The sequence below is a fragment of the Papaver somniferum genome, chromosome 9, assembly GCF_003573695.1.
Source record: "Papaver somniferum cultivar HN1 chromosome 9, ASM357369v1, whole genome shotgun sequence".
NCBI lineage: Eukaryota > Viridiplantae > Streptophyta > Magnoliopsida > Ranunculales > Papaveraceae > Papaver > Papaver somniferum.
This window is the reverse complement of record NC_039366.1, coordinates 152,892,743-152,911,227: the sequence shown is the minus strand read 5'-3', so window position 1 is coordinate 152,911,227 and position 18,485 is coordinate 152,892,743.

Below are 18,485 nucleotides of genomic sequence, written 5' to 3'. Positions count from 1 at the left end.
ATCTAAACTCTCATTTCAATCATTGAGACATTCTCAGAGGACGCTATGTAGCCGTTATTCACAGACCGATTCACGTCAGAGCAATTCTCCAAGTGATTGAAACTTTTCTTGACTTTCGTCACTAGGTGAAGATAAACTTGATCAAAGCGAAATGCTTTACCAACACATGATTTCGAGATATAGATATGCGAGATATACTCGTCTCGAAATATCAAATGTGTATGATCCAGTCTATATAGCATACGATTTTTGTCTCATATGAAGTAGGAGATAGAAGAGATAGACTTTTGAGTGATAGATAACTTCAAGTCTCCACATACCTTTTTGTTGATGAAGTTCCACGGTTCTTTGAGTAGATCTTCGTCGTTGTATGATGAATCACCATGAAGTCCTTGAGCTCAACTACACTTTTCTATCCTAGTCCGAGACTTAGCTATGTAGGCTAGAAATCAAGACTTATAGTTTTGATCACTAACATTGACAAACATGCTTGAGATAGCAATGCATGCGAGGTCGACCGAGCTATGCTCTAACAATCTCCCCCTTTATCAATTTTAGTGACAAAACTATTAATACATATGGAATACAAAAAAGATAAACTTTAGTGGCTCCTATTCCATAGTCTAATCTTCAACATTTCCTGAAATCTTCGTCCTTCCAAGTACTCCAATGATCCCAAAGGTTGTAAGTTTAGCATCACCGTTATTGAAGATCCGTAGCTATAACAATGAGAGAAATCGAGATTATCGATCATTATTATACAGTGTCATAGTATTATTATGTAACATCAAAGTCCAATTGTATCACGACTTTAACAATAACACTATGGTGATATGTATCACTCCCCCTTAGTCAATACTCCATCTCGATCATGGAAACCACTCCCCCTTACACAATGATCCAAAAAACCATATGTATTTGTAGTATGAACTACAATATTTCTCCCCCTTTTTGTCAATAAAATTGGCAAAGGTACAAGAATGGGATCATAATGAAATTTCCACAAGAGACATTTCATAGACTAAAATAAAAAATACATACCAACTTAATTTAGATGCAATCATAAAGCCGAAGCTAAATGCATTCATCAAGGAGTTTTAAGATACAAGATAACCCCTATAAAATTCCACAGCCGGACACCCCGCAAGATATTACCATTAAGCACAAGTTCAAAAGAACTCTCCTCCATTTGATATCATTCCCGAAAGAACAACAAGAGCGACCTTAATTTCGAAAGAACAGAAAGATTTTTAAATTGGACACCAAAAACCATAAAAATGATTTTCTAAATCCAAAACTCAACCAAATTAATCATAAGAAACACCATGATTCATTTAATTGAAATACGCAACTAAATCAAACCACAAAAGTGATCAATTTAATTGAAGGTGCTCAACATAAGTAAACTTACGGAGCTACGACTAAGATAATTATACGGAGACGACTAACTCAATCGTTCACATACTCAACAAAAGGAAAAACCTTACGGAATATACGACTACATTAACCAATAGAACATGATTTGTATAGCCGTTCATATACTCAACACAAGAACTTATGGAATATATGAAAACTCAACTAGGATAATTACAAGAGAACTTATAATTAATCTAATTGGAATACAAACAACCAAACTAATCACAAGAGTAATCAATTTAATTGTCAGAGAATTTGCTCGACAAAAGAAGACTTTCGGAGCAAATAGCTAAATAACCAACCAAGATGATTAATTTAGTTCATAATGCTCAACATATAGTATCTTATGGAACAACCAACAAATCCAATAAGAAAAATCGACTTAGTTGTATCGTGCTCAACATAAGACACACAATGGAGCCTTCACGGTAAAACATAACAAAATGAATCAATGAAGATCAATACCGTGGATAACATACAAGGTTCTATTCTATTTTCCATCACAACGACATAATAGACTTTATCCTTGTAAAACAAAAGATTTTATTCCTATTTTCGATCAATTACATGACTGCATAGGCATAACTTTTGTAATTGTCAAACGTCCATTCGTCCTTTCATCAACACGAATATCAATTTATGAAGGACTTTACTTTTGACACAATATGGGACCTTCAAGTTCACGGACGTAAACAATACATATCCCATAAAATTATTGCAATACTTCAAAACAGATTAATACTGCAATAATATCATCCTCCAAATATTTTTAGAATTTAAAAATCAATAAACCTAAAAAATAACATAAGAAGATGAAAACAAAAATAGCTATGTGTAGTCACAATCTTCGCTATTGAAAACACTAGTTATTCCTCCAACTAATCCAAAAAGAAGACATACTAGGCATATAAGAAGATGCATTACTCATCACCTTCATCATCGGACAATTTCCAAGTAGCTTGAATTGAATCCAATTCTTCCTTGAGCTCGGGACACTTGGTTCCAATTAACGACACTTGATCTTTTTAGCACTTTACTCTTGCATTCACCTTGCATACACCCTTGTAAACTTTTTAAATAAGCCTCAAGGTGGTAGGGTCTTCAATATCAAGAGGAGTACCTCTTTGTGGCTTGCGAACATTTTCCCTTATACGCCGAAAGGTACATGGACGAACAAGTTTGGGAACCCCAAGAGAATTTCCAATAAAGTCAAGTCCACGATCACGACAAATTTGGCTAATCAAATAAGGATAGCCTAACATCTTGATATGATAAGTCATCGTCATCATTTGAGAGATGATAAAACCAAAAATATCAAGATTTGTATTGCCGGATGCAAGGAAGAAGACCAATTCTGCAAACTCATAACTCCACCAAGAATTCTCAATTGTGTAGGGACAAAGGTTAGAGATACCGAGTTTTCCAAACGCCATTAAAGCAATACTAATATCATTAGTAGGAAACTTTCCTTGACTCCAAACAACCTTCTTTCCACAAAGTCCAATAGAGATATCATCATATGATGGACGTTCATCACTTGGTCTAGGTAATCGTACGTTGCCCAACGGTATTTCGGCGACTCTTGAAATAAGCTCTCTATTAACAATAAACCTTTCTCTACTTATCATGGATTTGAATTCCATCTTCTTAAAATCAACATCATGAACGTTGGCATAGAAAATCCTTGTTAGAGAATCAAAACCTTCACCAAGGCCATTAAAGATATTCCCAAGATTGAACTTTTTGAAGCAAGCTAAATCCTCTTCATGTCCACTAAAGGTTTCCAATTTCTTTTCTAGAATAAAACCTTTAGAAGCAATCCTATCAAAAGTTCTAGCACAAGAATCACTCACAAACCTAATTCTAAGAGAATTTTGATCACAAGGATTCAAGCTAGAGGATTTTGAGCTTTTAGAACTCCTTTTCATGCTTCTAGAAATCATCATAAGGAGATATACAAGAGGAAATTACTTACTTGAAAAGAACCTCAAACACCCTTCCTTTTGATTTCTTCAAAAAAAGCTTTAATGATGGAGAAACACAAACCCTAGTTCACGTATGCGGACGGAAGATGAGAAAGGAGGAGGTACGCGGACCACCAACATATATAAATTCCTCACTCATGGGCTTGGGCTGTACACGAACCGTAACTCACAAGACTTAAGGAAAAATCTTAGCCCTTTCCATATTAGAGGTAAACAACCAACATAATTGTGGAAGATAACAAAATCAATAAAAAGTTAATCAATCAACAACATAATTGTACACAACTCAAGCCATTTCTTGTCCCACTTCAAGATATGTACAAATGGGAAAAGCCAGTCTTGTTACCAAGAGGCATAATGCGCAGAGGAGTTCTCATGCGACACGTCTGGTTGATAAGTGTGAACAGTCCATGTAGTATAATCAAAAAAATGATGATAGTCAGGGCAGCTGGAGCTTTCTATCCTTCGTTGGTTCGGGCTAGAAGAAAGATATTTCTGATTTCTGGGTTGTTCAGTATTAACAATTTTAACACGACCAACACCCTTTCCGAAAATATTCTTAGACTTAACAGAATTAAGTTTTTCTAGGAATTTAAAAACGCCTTCGAACGCTTTAAACATATCTTTATCAATTGATCCATCATGATAGTATTCCTCATAGAGATCAAGAGTTAATCTAGTGAGGTTCCATATCCTTGAGCGTATTGAACGTTTTCCTAATTTTCCCTTCTTTTTATTTTTTCCTTCAGATTGCTTCTTATCATCTAAATCTCCCCTTTTAGATGAAGTAAGATTATCATGAGGACCCAGAGGTTTTAACCATACCAATCTCTGAACAATCTTTAAGGAATTTTGGCGTGCGTTACAGATGCCAGGAGCAAGTTTTCCAAAGAAATTTCCCATAGGGAAATTTAAATGGAACGAACAAACACAAACTCATTAGGTTTACCGTGTTTTCCTGCTATGATACCAATTGAAAAAGCGGGGTCTAACAACACCACCCAATATTTCACTTAGCAATCTGTATGGACTAACTCCGAAATACTTTGCTAGAGAATCAACTAGACAGTCAGACTCAATCTAGATAAAAGTATCTCAAGGAGTTATTACTCAAGCTAAAATCAATAGCGAGTCTTTATCAAATAAAAGGAATAACTTGGACGGTACCAAAGACCAATGTTTAAGGATCAATCAATATCAATCAACAACCAAAGGTTGGATTTCTAATTGATGATCACGAACGTACAACCTGTATTATTTCAATTATATAAAATATAATGCGGAAAATAAATAACACAGACACCAGAAGTTTTGTTAAAGAGGAAACCGCAAATACAGAAAAACCCCAGGACCTAGTCCAGATTGAATACACACTGTATTAAGCCGCCACAGACACTAGCCTACTCCAAAATAACTTCGGACTGGACTATAGTTGAACCCCAATCAGTCTCCCATCGATCCAAGGTACAGTTGTACTCCTACGCCTCTGATCCCAGCAGGATACTGCGCACTTGATTCCCTTAGCTGATCTCACCTACAACCAAGAGTTGATGCAACCCAAAATCACAGACTTGATAATAAACAAATCCGTCTCACACAGAAAAGTCTATCAAAGGATAAATCTGTCTCCCACAGATAAACCCTATGTTTTGTTCCGTCTTAAGATATGAAATCAAGGTGAACAGAAACCAATTGATAATCCGGTCTTATATTTCCGAAGAACAGCCTAGATTAATCAATCACCTCTCTACAATCCTTCCTGAATACACATGTTGTTTGTCGAGGAATCACAAACAGTGAAACGAAGATGTTTGTGACTTCTTTATCTTGCCTATCGGAAAACTCTCACGATCTCAATCCAATCAAAGATTGTACTCGTACGATAGAAGATGCAAGATCAGATCACACAACTACGATAAAAGTAGTATCGGTCTGGATTCACAATCCCAATGAAGTTTTTAAGTCGTTAACCTGGTTTTAGAGAAGAAAACCAAAGGTTAAAGGAGAATCGACTCTAGCGAGCGCACTAGTATCACACAGACATGTGGGGATTAGTTTTGCACAATGCTAGATGTCTCCTTTATATAGTCTTCAAATCAGGGTTTTGCCTTAGTTACAAAGCAATCTATATTCACCGTTATATGAAAACCTGATTTAGATTCAAGCTAATATTTCTCAACCGTTAAGATCGAAAACTTAGCTTGTCACACACACTTGGGTAGACGTTTACTGGGTTTGTGAAAACCATGCCCAAACGTGTACGTGTATGTTGGTTCAACATAGTAACCCAAAAGGTTAACCATATGAGCATTTCATATTAACCTTGTTCTTTTTCACCATAACTAGTTCAATTGACTCAAATGAACTAGTTAAAGAGTTGTTCAATTGCTATGAGATCTTATGTAACTACACAAGGCACAATTAAAACAAAGATGATTCGATTCGATTGAATCGGCTCATGAACTTTATAGCCACAGTTTGCATAAAGCATTCCTTAGTAATTTAAGTTTCATGTTCAGAGCACATCTTTAGATCATAACCTCTTAAGCTCACAAACGAGTTCGCGGACTTAAGTAAACCGGTTGAGTTTTCCAAACTTAGCAGAAATTCTCGGAAAGAGAACTTCCGCCAGTTCGCAGACTGAGTTCGCGGACTTAGCACACAAACGAATTTTGGAAAATCCAGCAGAAATTCTCGGTCGAGAACTTCCGACAGTTCGCGGACTGAGTCTGCGGACTGGGTTCGCGACTTGGCAAGCCAATCCCACAATCCTTCCGATTTCTCTTGATCAACAAAGTTCGAAAACTTCGGTTCAAGGAATACATGGTTATGTAATCTAAACTCTCATTTCAATCATTGAGACATTATCAGAGGACGCTATGTAGTCGTTATTCACAGACCGATTCACGTCAGAGCAATTCTCAAAGTGATTGAAACTTTTCATGACTTTCGTCACTAGGTGAAGATAAACTTGATCAAAGCGAAATGCTTTACCAACACATGATTTCGAGATATAGATAGGCGAGATATACTCGGCTCGAAATATCAAATGTGTATGAACCAGTCTATATATCATATGACTTTTGTCTTATAATAAGTAGGAGATAGAAGAGATAGACTTTTGAGTGATAAATAAGTTCAAGTCTCCACATACCTTTTTGATGATGAAGTTCCACGGTTCCTTGAGTAGATCTTCGTCGTTGTATGATGAATCGCCATGAAGTCCTTGAGCTCAACTACACTTTTTTATCCTAGTCCGAGACTTAGCTACGTAGGCTAGAAATCAAGACTTATAGTTTTGATCACTAACATTGACAAACATGCTTGAGATAGAAACGCATGTGAGGTCGACCGAGCTATGCTCTAACAAGAACAACCGACTTTAAATATAACCTTCTCAAGTTCGCGGACTGGGTTAGTCCGCGGACTTAAGCTCATGGAAGGAGTACACAATCTCCAGCATAAAATCTCGGGCCGGGAAGTTCCGCAAGTTCGCGGACTATGTTCGCGCCACTTCCAACTTTACTTGATCAACAAAGTTAGCAAACTTTGGTTCAAGGAATAGGACTTATGCATATATGTGTTTCCACAACAATGCTTATATACACCAATGGTTATGTAATCTAAAATCTCATTTCAATCATTTGAAACATTCTCAGAGAACGTTATATAGCCGTTATTCACAGACCATTTTTCGTCAGAGCAATTTTCAAAGTGATTGAAACATAACATGACTTTCTTCACTTGGTAAAGATGAATTCGGCTAAAGCGAAAGCTTATCAACACACATTTCGAGAAATATATAGGCGAGATAAACTCGTCTCGAAATAACAAATGTGTATAATGAAAGTCTATATATCAAAATGACTTTTGTCTCAAGTGTAGGAGATAGAGTAAATAGACTTTTGAGTGACAGATAAGTTCAAGTCTCCACATACCTTTTAGTCGATGAAGATCCACCAGTCCCTTGAGTAGTCCTTCGTCTTGTATGATGATTTCCATGGAGTCTTGAGCTCAACTACACTTTCTATCATAATCCAAGACCTTAGATCTGATAGGCTAGTAATCAAGAATTATAGTTTTGACCACTAATATTGACAAACATGTTTGAGATAGCAACGCATGTGAGTTCGACCGAGCAATGCTCTAACACATCTGTCGAGGTTAAGCAACAGAATGAGACAGAGTCTCACCACTAGTATCAAATAGAGATACATCGAGATCGACTTTCTTGTGACATTGTCTATGTTTTCTTTCCTTTCTTCTATTACGTTTTTTATGAGTCTTTGATCTTATTTCTCCAGTTACAAGGAAGTTCGAAAAATCTTTTTTACTTGAACGTTTTTCCGAAGAAGGAACTACTCGAGGAGCAAGACGGGGACCTCTTGAGATCCGTTTCAGAGAGTCAGAATCACTTGAATTCCATTTTCTAAACTTGAATCTCCCAGAATTACTTTCACTATCGGTAGAGAAACTGATATTCGTGGTGTTTCTAGACACTACAGGATGAAATTTATTGGTCTTATAGAATTTTCATGAGGAATTACCCAGATTATTTCTTCCATAAGTTTTCTTGCTTTTTGCAGAACTGAAAATCGTTGGAGTCAAATTTTGTACTTCTTTAATTGCAAAGTTAAGCAATTTTTGAAGATCAGAAATTTGTTTCTTTCTAGAATAACAATTCAGAGCAATGTGATTCCTTTTTTCACAGTGTGAACAAATTCATGGACTAGAAACCTTTGTTGGTACGTTGTCTTTACTAATAGCTTCTTTGGATGCTGACAGTTTACGTAAACGTTTTTTACCGGAAATCTTTTTTGGAAGTAATTTTTATCAATGCTAGGTAATGCCACAGGAGCAATAACATCATGCAATGAGGTAATTTTAGTTTTTAACACAAAGTTTTCTTCTTTCAAAGTGATACACTGTTACTGAGCTAGAAGGAAATTTGTAGCCAGTTTCTCTTTTTCAACACGAAGGCAGTCCATAAACTCGAGCATTTTCATAAACACTTAAGACTTAACTCGAAACACAATTAAGTGATCAAAAATGTCTATGGTATTTTTAGAGATTATTCAAATGCAAATTATCTTGGAGAAATAGTTTAAGTGCATAAGAATTTAATCGGCATGGTTAGTAGATGTACAAAGTACAAATACCATAGCCGTTGGTGAGTCAGGCCAGTCACAGTACGTGTACCGGTTTGTATACTATTAAGCACAAAAAGTTCCAGAGTTCATAGAACTATTTAGGTATGCGTACCGGTATGTGTACCTTAAGATTATAACCGGTTCCAGAGTCCACATAACTATTTTGGTACGCGTACCGGCATGGATACACAAACCGAGTTCCTGAATATAAAACTTTTCTGGTACGTTTACCGGTATGGATACCAAACCGGTTCCGTGACCTTTCAGTTTGCACACGGGTATGTGCACCGATTCGGTTCATGAGTTAACATATTTTTACAGGATGTGCATAAGGATATACGTACCAAAAATCTTTTTGTGGACATATAACTACTCCGCTACGTGTAAGAGTACATTTAATACGGCTTCAGACTTATAACAATTTTCCCAGTTTGTAAGACTGATAACACTATCTTATATCCGAGTCTATAGTAGTTCTATATTTGTCTAAATCGATTCGAAACATTCCCGAATAACATCAATGACACATATCACTGTTCCAGGATATTTTCGAATGATAGAACTTGAATCATGATTTTGATTGCGAACAATAAAATTGTTCTTAACCGAAATTCATCAAGCATGAAAAATGTTCATTAAGCTTAGTCATATTTCGAGAACTATTTACAAGATAAATTTTGACTCGAAATTCTTGATATGCTTATGATATTCTAATTACTTATGCGACATCGTCTCATAAATGTAAATATGAATATAACTTGAGAAATAAGTGGTTCAGTCTTCACTTACCTTTTGTTGAAGAAGTTCTCCAAAATCTTCGGTTGATCTTCGCCTTCAAACGGTAGAACACAATGATGATTGTCGTCATGTTTGTTTCTCAACTACACTTCTATCCTAATCCGATATTTAACTAATTGTAGACTAGAAATCAAGATATAATTTTGACAACTAAATTTGACAACAAGCTTGGGATAGAAACACTTGTGATTTCGACCGAGCAATGCTCTAACAGGTTTAAAGTCTCGATTGAGTTGAAGCAACTCTTAGGTTGTAAAGGACGTCAGCTAAGGGAATCAATTGCGCAGATTCTTGATGGGATTCAAGAACGCGACTGTAACTGAATTTCTGTGAGGGTTTAATTCGGTCTCAACTACATTCCATTCCAAAGTTAATTGATAGTAGGCTAGTGTCTGTAGCGGCTTAATACAATTTGGTGTTCAATCTAAACTAGGTCCCGGGGTTTTTCTTGCATTTGCGGCTTTCTCGTTAACAAAATTTCTGGTGTCTGTGTTATTTTTTTTAAGCATTATATTATTTATCTTTATAATTGAAATATCACAGGTTGTGCTTAAATCAATAAAAGTAGATATATCCATCCTTGTTTGTTGGATACGACTTGATTGATTCTTGGATATTGATCTTTGGAATCGTCCAAGTACTCTTACACGTAAATCAGGTTCAACATACTTATCTCTGTAAACTTTATGATTCTGGGAGAAGTATAACTCTAAATATTATTCTTTGATTGAGATTCATTAAGTTGAACTCTCAGAATTGTATTTAAGTTTGTCCATACAGATCGTCTAAGAAAAAGTTGGTGGTGTATTTTGGTACCCCCGCGTTTTCACTCACGATGGCTGTAAAACCATGCTGAATCACGATAAGTGGAAACGATTTATGACCACAAAGTTAAATGGTATGATGAGCAAAATGATAAAGGAGGATTTTATACCTTTAACAGAGAAAGTCTATTTCCCAAAACCCAAAGTGCTCCAACCCGATGTCAAAGAACGACATCCTAAAATGTGTTTACAAAGAGTCTACTAATGAATATCTTTGTGGGAAATATGGAAAATGCAATGAATATTTTTGTTTTAAGTGCAAGGTGCCATGGAATAATCGCATGACCTGTGAAGCTCATCAGACACAAATAATCTCTGAAGATGATGCAAAGCTCATTAAATCTTTTCGATGCAAAGCTCTGGCGCCAATACGAGAAGTGTAACCATATGATTGAACTGATTTGGGATTGCTACCACCTAACTTGCAGGTACTTTTTGTATCTTCTTGAAAGCATGCTTATTGTTCATTTGCGGAGGCATATGCTTATGCTTAATGTTATGTGTGGATACTATGTCATATTGGATATTAGGCGGACCCTCTTACTTCCCAAATACACAAGTACTTTAGCTTAAGATAACAATCTTTTAGATATTACTAACTGTAAGTTAATGAGGTACCTTATATTGTTGGAAAACAATTTTATTGTTGTCGATACTCATTATCCCATAGAATCTCTTGAAATATATTACAGGATGTGCTTGTTTTGAGTTATGTAAATGGACAGAGCTTACAACTGCCCAGTAGTTCCACACTATCTTAAGAATTTTATACTCCCTTCATTTCGAAAAGACCGTCCTCTATTCCATTTTCGTCAGTTTCAAAATTGTATCCAGAATCTGTTTATAGTCGTATATCTCCAATGAACTCTCTAATATACCCTTCAATTTTTTATATTCATAAATTTATTTTTAACCGGACTCAATCTAAAATATTAAAGAAATTTGTATAATTAAGGAAACAAATATATCATTTATTCCTTTTAAGAGAATATATATTTGACTCCAAAAATTAAATCTGTAATACAAAACATAAGAGGTTTTGAGCCTTGGACGGACATATAACATTTTGAGAGACAAACGTTGCATCCGAAAATCCCAGTCTCATTCCAGAAAAATACATCAGACGAATGTAAGAGTTGTAACTTCTTTTCATTATGACTTTGCATTTATTGGACTCCCTCATTACTGAGATCATAACTCAACTTCTTAAAAGAAAATTTTAGATGTTATTAACAAAGATTACATAATATATAATAAAAAGATTCGTGCTTTCACACGGTCGTTCGCATAACTCAAAAAATACGGTCGCACCTTTGCACCGTTAGGTAACTTTAAATTATCACATCTTGGAGATGCACATATCTCAGTGCATGTTATAAGAATTTTAACTTTTTCTTAAACCTTAATTTGTTAATTATTTACATACAAGTCCTTGAATGCTAATTCTTTTCATTTTTCTCTCTCCACGGTGATACACCAGTAGAGAATCGGGCAGGAAGATGAAATAGAGGGTCGAACCAGCTTTATTTACATGGTCACCATCTCAATATATCGATGACCATTAAAAATATTTTCTTCGTTGATGAGCATCAATAACCTAGAATGAATATGCTCAAAAAAGAATAATAATGTAGAATGAATATGATTCATTTGAGCCAAGAATTTTAATCAATCATAATGTTTAATTTCAAGATTTCTCTGATCCATTTCTTATCAGTGATGTTTTCTTAATCCGATTCAATGAGTGAACCATCATCAACTCATTTTTGTGTCTAGTTCATTCAAGCACTGCAACCCACCCACCGAAACCCCACCACCACCCCCTTCTCATCACTATTCTAGTAACGAAGTTCATATCACCTTGAAACGATAAACAATGCAACAATGGTGATGAGTGATATATCGGATCAGGATTTCCTAAATAATACAATTAGAGAGCTATCAAATAATTAAGTATATATTTTTCTCATTCGAAGAATCTAATCCAGCGTATCTTGATAAATGGAAAATACAACGGTGCAAAGGTGCAACCGTATTTTTTGAGTTATTCGAACGACCGTGTTATAGCACGACTCTAATAAGAATCCACAAAAATAAGAGGTATATCTATTCAAATCTACGAAATCTCATCCGATTAAGTTTAATATAACACTAAGTTCTATTGAAACCTGCGAGAAAACATTAAGGAGATTCTTTTTTTAAGAGAAAAAAGAAAAATTCAACAGTTCCACTACTAAACAACAAATCCACCGATACATATTTGGAAGAACCTAAATCATAAAGCTTGATTATGCTCGATCTATGTCGCGTATTTTAGGCAAACGAAAAAAAAAAAAAAACCTTAATGCACCAAAAGAGTTAAAATAAAAAGAAATTAAATTTTAACTTTCTAGAAATTTCCACAAAAGATAAAATAACATCATATTTTCACTCTTCAGATAATAACCCAAAAGTTACTACTTGCACATGAATTTCAGTTATGAGATTTGTCTTTAAGCTTTTAAAAGGTGAAGCATCTTCATTTAAAATCACTTCATTTATGTATAGACAATTATTGACATTCAATAATCTTTTTATATTTTTCTTTAGTCACTGACCAAATAAAATAACTTTTTGGTTTCTCAATATGTTTCATTTCTTTTTAGGAGTATTTTATTGAGCATAATAATATTAGTCTAGTTGAAAAACTTTTATATTTAATGAAACGTTAAGCTTCTTTCAATTTTTGGATCCTTCAATCGATTTTTTTTTTCTTGTCAAGTTTCTGCTAATTTATTAAAATCCCATCGTAAATATAATATTGGTTGAGTCTTAAACAGTGCCGTTATGGCATGGGTTAGGTAGTTTTTATTACTATCATTTTTATTAAAATAAAATAGATAAGTAACTAATTAAGATACTATGATCTTTTCAATATTTTGACAAAATCAAAGCGTACGTTCTTTCTGAACCGGAAGGAGTAATATTAATTTATTTTGTTGAATGACCAAGATTAACCAATTGATCATGTCGAGGTACGACCGTTTTGTTGGATCCATGAACGGCTGTATGTTCCTTCCCAAGCGTATGTTATGTGTAGAGAACCCATATGCTCCATAACGTTCTTCATATTTTCTATTGGGTAAAGTTCGAACTTTTTATTTTATTTTATTGAAGCAAGTTCTTTATTTTATTGAAGCAAGTTCGAACTTATGTATATACCCCTGCATGTCCCATCTTGTTTCCCTTTATCATTTCTTCCCGGCTTTGCTGGATTGTCTCTTTTCCTGTAGGTGAGGTCATGAGTTTTTGCTATACCTGTGGAGCTGTGTGGATAAATAAAAAGGTAAAAGGAACTACAAAACCAACAGAACTTGCAGCAAAACCAACATAACTAACACCACCTGCAGCTTCATTCATGTTGATGACGGAGCAGAAATTAGGATATAGCGTAGCGATGGTGCATTTTTTTTCGTTGAAAAGTAACTGCGGTACATGTTGCTGGACCTAACATGGTATAAGAACATTTTTTTTGAATCCTATTATTGGGGATTAAAAAGGGTGGGTTTTTTGGGCTTAATGGGTCATGAAATAACAACCCATAGGATCCCTTATCTATCCTTTATTGTAATGTCTAATCTACCCTTAATTTGATTAATGTTTATTAAAATTGATTAAGCTAAGCAATCAATCTTAGTGAATCGATTAGACTAATCAAAACATTAATTTTTTGCAAATCAAAACTTGATTTTTTTGAGTTTTGAAGAAGGAAAAATGGTGATTTTGGTGAAATTTTTTTTAGAAATTTTGAAGAAAAATGATGAAACCCTTCATCACAAAAGTCAAGATAACCTTATAATCAACTCCCAACATCAATTTTATCAAATTCAAATCCGTCAAAAATCTGAAAAAAATCTGGAATTTTTATGTTGTTACGGCTGGGTAAATTTGTCGACCCGGACGAAATGATACACAACGGTTGGGATATTAGGAACTCCCAGTCGTGAACAGTAAAAACGGATGGGAATTTATGAACTTCTAGCCGTTATTCTTCCCAGTATAACCTGAGTCTGCATTACGGCTGCGTTTACATAAATTTTCCATCCGTAATTCGATTTGAAAGTTGAGAAATTTTTTGATTCAACATGAATTCTTAATACGATTGAAAATTACTAATATATTCATTAACTAGACCATAATAAAACTCATTAAATGCTTGATATATCCCCATTACAAAGTTGGTTTTAATAACATCCCTTTTGATGTATTAAGAAGTCTTTGACGATGGCGAATTGAGCTTCCAAGTTGAAATCATAACCTTTCCATTTTCTCCATTCTTTCTTAGATTGAGCTGCGACTTCTCTATCAGTCTCACCTCTAAGTCGAAGTTGGTTGCACATATGACGTAAAGCCATATATTCTTCCACATTTTTGCGTATGTCTGAAAATCGAAGATACAATTCAACCCCATCGCGATTGTTAGTGTTACCTGTTTCACTACAAAAATTCTTAAAAATATTACTCCAATACGATTGACTTGGTAAACCACGTTTCTTTCGTTCTTCTCCCTTTTTTGGATAACATAGTACAAAATTTTTGCAAAGAGATAAGTCTTCTTCCAAAGTGAAGTTGAGTTTATCCTTTGAGTACATTGTATTGAGTTTGTAGGAGTTTTGGTGGATATTATTGATGTAGCAGGTGTGATTTTGATTTGGAATGGGTGGTTATATAGAGGTAATAGAGTTATTTCAAGTTTAAATAAGTGGTTGAACAACTAGAACCAAATCAGTCTTCAAACGGATCTATTTTTCAAAATTCAAAAAACTAGCCGATCTGATGTGGTATTCAAAATTATAGGCACTTACGGCTAGGAAATCGCATGGTAGACCCAGCCGTAATTCTGTATAAGCCTCCAGGGTTTGTGATGTGTCAGTTTTACGGCTAGGTATTCCAGGCCATAAATAATAGTTGTTAATTTTTGTCAGAATTACGACCTGGATATATAGCCGCAACAAGGAGCCATTTTTTTTAGGGCTGTCAGAGTGTCAAACGGCTAGGAAATTCCAAGACGTAAATCCGTTTACGGCCAGGAACTTCAAATGTCGACCAAGCCGTAAACCAGAGTTGCAAATTTATGTCAGCATTAAGGTTAGGAGTCCCAACCGCGGAAAGATAGACTGTCCGGAAACGTAGCCGTAATAAGAACTCAGTTAATTTTTTAGTCCCCAGTGCAATATACATCTAGGAACTTCCTGACCGAAACGGAGTTACGGTTCCTTTTCCTAACCATTTTATATTAACGGCTGGGACTTTCCAACCGAAATTCTGTGCAGGTTTATTTGACAAGAATTATATGAACTTTCGGCTAGATTATGTGAAGGATCGACCTAGCCGAAAGTGCACAAGAAATTAGTAAATCTTGATTGTTTCCTCAGTTTTCTTAGATTAGACAAATGGAAAGACTAACATTCATTCATAAATGCAAAGTTTTAAAAGTTCATCCATCCAAATTCATAACCAAACAACAAAAAAAGTAAATAGACAAAGTCTTAGATAATAAAATATCCATGAAGTAATATAATAAAAAGAGAGTAAATAGTCATTCACTTTCACTTGATCCCTCCTCCGACGTGCTTTGCAAAAATTCATCCAAATTGTCCTCTGGTGCAGGTTCCACAACTTGTTCTATAACTCTGGATTTTTTACCTCGACCGCTGCCACCTTGAATTGGAGTCTTTTTACCTACACCACGTCCACCTCGAGCACTTGTTCCAGCACGGCTAACTTTTGCACTTGTTCCAGGATCTCGACCTTTTTCACCTCGACCACCTCGAGCACTTGTTCCACCTTTTGTACCTCGACCACCTCGAGCACTTGTTCAACCCTTTTCACCTCTACCACCTCGACCTGCTTTTCCTTGCTTAGATTGAACTTGATCACGTGGGTGGGGGTAGGGTGGGAGGGTGTAGAGTCTGAGTCGTCGCTAGAAGAAGGAGACCTATCCCTTTTAGTTCTCCTTGGTCGTTCCGCTTCATCAGGATATAAACCTCCTTTCTCAGGAATAATTATATCTTTAACTCGATTGCGCATTAATCTTAGTTGATCTACCGTTAACTCCTCACCCAAATTAATCATACGGGAGATGTCATTGGCCACCCAATTAACTCGTTCGATCTATTTTTTCATATCAAACACACATACTCTAATTATTCATAGATAATTAAGAAAAACAACATATACAAACATAATTAGTAGTGTACGTACCACCATCTTCTCCCAATCATCTTGTTCATTCATTGATACATTTGATTTTGAACTCTCTTTCTCTGCATTCCTGAAATGTCTCTGCGCCTCCGGATCCGAATTTTTCCACATAAGGATGAGCCCACTCTTGATACCATTCCATGTAATTCGCATCCGCTTCAAAAGTCCCATGAGAAGCTTCAAGCAGTCTTCTACTCATTTGGTTTATTTCTTGGGAACGAGCATTCCAATGCTCGATCGACGGTGTATTTTCATAGTTAAATTTGACATCTTTGTTCTTAAATTGGGAGTTGGCTATGCTCAGTTTTAAAGGAGTTTCTTCAGGTACAATTTTTTGGACAATACCGATTTGGCGAAGCGTTTTACGAGGATCTAAAATGACGAACCCAGTTGCATGAAACAAAGGTCCCGTATAGGTCGCCATATCAGAAAATACTTTATCACCAACTTCATCGTCTCCATCGTCATCAAGCTTCAAATACGGATCAAAAGCCACATCTTCGATTGTTAATAAGACATGAGTACGTCAATATATAAAAGTAAAATAAATAAACATTTGTTATATTAAAACAAAAAGATACCTGAACAAGAGCAACATATCCCGTAATTTGTGTCTCGTTCCATCTAGAAGCTTTGCAAAGACAGTCCAACACATCAACAAGGAGGGCGGTGGCCCATGAGTACCTAGGTACCTCATTTGTTTGCGGATCGAGACTGAGAGTCTTCAACCACTGCAAATAACAAGCATTTACCTTATTTCCTGAAAAATCGTGGAAAAAGACGGTCCCAAGAGCATGCAACAAATAAGCTATAGCCGTATGTCTAGCTCTTTCTGCGTCCATCACCAACAACCCACTCTTACTTTTGGTGTCAGAATCCCCAAACTTATCCTTCAGATGACCCAAATTAATCTTCCTTGACATATTAATTGCTTCACTTATTTCGCCTGGTGCATTAAATTTCCTTTTAGCTCTAGGCGGTGCTCCATACCCTATCTCAAACTCTTCATCCGCTTCATCTTTGCCCCACTCAAGACAATTCTTCGCCAAGGCACAAAGCTCATCAAAAGGCATAGAATTGTTGAAAACCTCAAACACAGCCTTTCCTTCCAAAGCTAGACCAGTGATTTGCTTTACGTCATCCGGAGTGATAGTCATCTCGCCGAATGAGGGGTGAAAATTCCTAGTTTCGGGCCAAAATCTTTCTCTAAAACCACAAACTGTGACAACATCATATGTCTTCTGCAAAGCGTCGATTCCAGACCATAACTCCGAAGCTTTTACCAAAGCTACCACATCCGGATGCTCATTGTCCAACGACCAAAACTTTCCTTGTTGGTGCCTTAGTTTGGGGACCGCTTTATCCGGAAACTACAAAAAAACAATTGGTTGTTATAATTAATTATCCCTAATAAAATGAAAATAACATATATGTAATTTGATTTATTACCTTTGTGCCACAAACTCTAGCAGCCCATGAAGACGTGTAGTCAATCAAGACGGACGATCTTTTGCCTCACCCCAAGGTCTCCCATTCCTCTTAGGAGGTAAAGGCTCCATATCATCAATTACTTCTCTTGCCGTTGTTTTAGGTTTATACTTCTTCTTTCCATCCTTCTTGTCCCCTTTGTCCTTCTCAAGCACGGATTTACCTTTATCAATATCAGCACCACTAGAAGTGCCAACTTCATTTCCTCCAGCAACTCCAACTTCAGTTCCTCCAGTAACCCCAACTCCATCTCCTCCACCTTCATTTTCTCCAGCAGTCACAACTCCACTTGCATTCCTTGCGTTTGCATCTAATGATTTTGTGTGACGAGGTTGCAGAGTCGGGTCACTACGAGGTGTTACTTCTTGTGATCTTTTCTTCTTCTTTTCTTTTCCTCTGTTCAAAGACAAACAAGGCCAAAAACCAATAAGATAAGCAAAAACGGCTGGGAAATATTAACACAACCACACCTGACAACTAAAACGGCTAGGAAAATTGGATAGACCAAGACGCAACAAAAATAACGGATGGGAAAATTAGTAATCGATCTAGCCGTAATAAAAACGGCTAGGAAACTCCAA